The sequence below is a fragment of the Brassica oleracea genome, chromosome C3, assembly GCF_000695525.1.
Source record: "Brassica oleracea var. oleracea cultivar TO1000 chromosome C3, BOL, whole genome shotgun sequence".
Classification (NCBI taxonomy): Eukaryota; Viridiplantae; Streptophyta; class Magnoliopsida; order Brassicales; family Brassicaceae; genus Brassica; species Brassica oleracea.
Window position 1 is genome coordinate 26984398 of NC_027750.1, and position 3912 is coordinate 26988309.

Sequence of the window (3912 nt, forward strand, 5' to 3'; positions counted from 1 at the left end):
GGAAAAAAAAAAAAAAAAAAAAAAGTGGTATGGCATTTCTTATCAAATAGAAAAAGATATATGGCATGCTAAAGTATTGATATGAGTGAATTTATAAAACATATCATGTAAATGGGATTCGTGAGGTAGCCCGCTTGGTAAGGACCTTGGGTGCTAATTGTCATGCTCACGGGTTCGACACCAGGTGGAGGCGAACTGCCAATCCATGTCACCCACACGGATATGTGCCTATGCTTTAGGGCTCATTTGAATATCCGGAGAGAGAGTCTATCTGTGGGGTGCACCTCGCCTTGGTGATTAGTCTGGACCTCTCCGGGGATCTGGGACACCCCCAGGTTAAAAAAAAAAAAAAATGGGATTCGTGAGTCGAAGAAATGAAAGCTTGTTCTTTTATATGAAACTTACTAAATGCGTCGATTAAATCAGGATGTATCAATTTCCTTTGTATATAGGTTATTTACAACATCTCCAATAGTACTCTACTTTTCCTTCTAAACACCAAATATAGAGTAAAAGTCACTCCAATGGTACACCAATTGTTACACCAAATATAGAGGGATGAACAGTATTACTCTAAATATAGAATAACACTCTTCATTTACTCTATTTTTTAGAGTTGAACTTTTTCTTTATAAAATGGTCCCTCACTTTTATAAGTTTTCAATTTCTACCTTAATAAATCATATATTATAACTTTATTCTTAGAATTAAATTTATAAAATTAATTATTAAATTAGCTGAAAATTTAAATGAACTAATAACTTATACTCCATTAAATTAGAAAACACAACAACATAATAATTAATAAACTAAAAATACATAATCCATAATAAAAATATAAAAGATTCAAACTTATCATAACACATTATCATGATTTAATATTCCGGTAGATCATATCCACCAATATCATTAAAAATTCTCCAAATGAAGTTGATGAAGAAGGAGGTTGTTGATTCATCCTTTTCCTCAAGATTCTTGTTTGTTCTCCTTGAACACAAGCTCGAATATTTGGATCTTCTATTGAATTTAAGTTTTGAAGTAACATTTTGTTTTTTTCTTTGAGCTCCTTCAATGCATAAATTTTACTTTGCATTTCCAAGTGGTGTTGTTTTTGTGTACTTGTCTTCTTTAATTGTTCCAAGAGTTGTTGGTTTCTTTCTTCTAAAGTCTTGATAACAGAAGCTCATTTCTCACTTCGAAACGCTTTAATTGATCGTTTGTGGGATAAATACACTAATGATAATGATGGCTAAAAATGAATGTATGTCTTTTATTTTTTATTTAAGTTTTGTAATAAGATTTTATTTTTAAAGTAAACATTTAGTTTTAATAATATTGCAATTGTATTGTGTTATTGTTGCAATATCAAATATAAGGGTAAAGTTTCAATATTCCAAAAGTTATGGGTAAAATAATAAATTAATAAATAAGTGGAGAAAGAATATAATAAAAATATTCCATTATAGAGTAAAAAATATAAGTAACCATTGGAGAAAAACCTTCTCCTACTTTTAGAGTACTCTATATTTGGAGTAAAAATAGAGGCAACTATTGGATGATTGGATCTATAAAAAGATGACACAAAGAACACCTCCATTACTACTTCATTTTTAGAAGAGTGATTTACACTATAGGGCAGTTTATGAGTTTTTATTACACCATAAGACAGTTATTGCTCCTAAGGTAGTTTTTTCACAACTACAAGCTAACTACGTTCTTTATTGAAACTAAATGGACCCCACAACTTTTCTTTTAATTTTGTTTTCTTTCTCTCTGTAAAAGAGAAATAACTTTTAACGGTAGAGAAATCTCAATAAAAATCCGAAAACAATGATTTAAAAAGCAAAAAAGGATGAAGAGAAAGAAGCTGAGCGGTAGTCACTTGAATACGATGTTGATATGAGCAAAGCTGTTGCCGTAAACACATATCGTCGTCTTTTACTTTGTCGAAGGCCCTGATCTGTTGTAATCTTCTTTGTCATCTCCTCAGACGCGTTGATTCACCTTGGCATCTCTTCCATTGCGTTGTAACAATTTTTCCAGCGTCGTGACCTTATCTCTCTCGCCATCACGGCACTGTAAAAGCTCGGGAACATCAATGGCCACTCTTGTTTTTTTTTGGTCCTTAACGTTTTGTATAATTTTGTTTTTAACCCTAAACTTATTAATTGTGCATATATCTACTCAAATCAACCCATAAACTCTTGATTGTTCATTTTTGCCTCTGAACTTTTAAAAATAAACAATTGTTTCTTTGATGTATTTCAAAATTATAATGTGTACAACTATTGTCATGTACACCATATTCAGTTTGAGTTGATCTATTTTGTTATGTATTTTGGTATTCTTTAGTAGACAACCGCTAATCCACCTATTTGTGTACAATTTCGTCACATATATTGGTGCATTTTTGATGTACACGTGTACATGTCACAAACTGTACACAAAATAACCAATAAACTTCTTGATTGTTTAATCCAGTATATTTTTATGATCCTTGTTTTTTTTGCTTTCTGTTTTACCTCCAAACTTTAAAAATAAACAATTGTCACTTTGATTTAGCTAAAAAGTAACCAATTATGTGTCACCCCTCTAGTAATGAAATTGAACACATATATGCACATAATTAAATGTATTGGAAAATAAATTAAATGAACTAAATTCTAAGCTAAAAATCATTAGATACGAATAACACACAAAAGCATGTGTACACCTATTGTCATGTACACCATCTTCAGTTTGATTTGATTTACTTTGTTATGTATTTTGGTATTTTTTAGTAAGCAACCGCCAATCCACCTATATGTGTACAACTTTTTTATATATATTGGTTCATTTTGGTTATACACGTGTACATGTCTCAAAATGTACACAAAATCACCCACAAACATTTTGATTCTTCATTCTAGTACATCATCATAATTGCACGAATGATACTTGGTCTTTTGATTGCTTTAATTTTTTTCTCCAAACTTTCAAAAGTAAGCAATTGTCTATTTTATTTAGCAAAAAAAAAATTGATTATGTACTACAATCCCATGCTAATGCAATTGAACACATATATGCACATATTTAAATGCATTATAAAATGAATTAAACGAACAAAAATCAAAAGCTAAAAATCATTAGATATGATTAACACACAAAACCATGTGTACAACTTCAGTTTGACTTTTGTTATGTATATTGGGAATTCCTTTAGTAAACAACTGCCAGTCACCTATATGTGTACAACTTTTTCACATATGTTAAAATAACACAAATAAAATAGTAAGGTTTTCTAAAATGCATAAATGAAACCGTAAATTTAAAAAGCATTTGGCATGTACACTATACCATGTACACAACAATTTTATTATCCACATGTACAATGATTCCCATTTACATCAATAAACTTGTACAATAATACATGGACACCAAATAATATTTTAAATTTATTTGCAATGATTCATATTTACATCTGATAATCAAGAATATATAACAATGATTGCAATGATGATCAAAATCACCAATGTGTACCACTACAAGAAAACAGGGGGATTCTGATGGCCGAAATCGTCGGAAATTCGTCGGAATAGACCGATTCCGACGAATTTCTGACGAACCCGTCCGTCGGTATCGTTTCGTCGGAAAAAAAAAATTCGTCGGAATTTCGTCAGAACTTCCGACGACTTTCTGACGAATACCGAGAAACGTCATTCTGACGAACTTCCGACGATATTACGATGCGGATACACGAGACCAGAGTTTATCGGAAAAACTACGTACCGACGGAGAACGTTCCTCGGACACTTCCGACGTAGAGTGTTCCTCGGTGCATTCCGACGGACAACGGTCGTCGGTAAATTCCGACGGATATATGTCCGTCGGTATATTCCGACGACCACTGTCCGTCGGTATATACCCATTTTT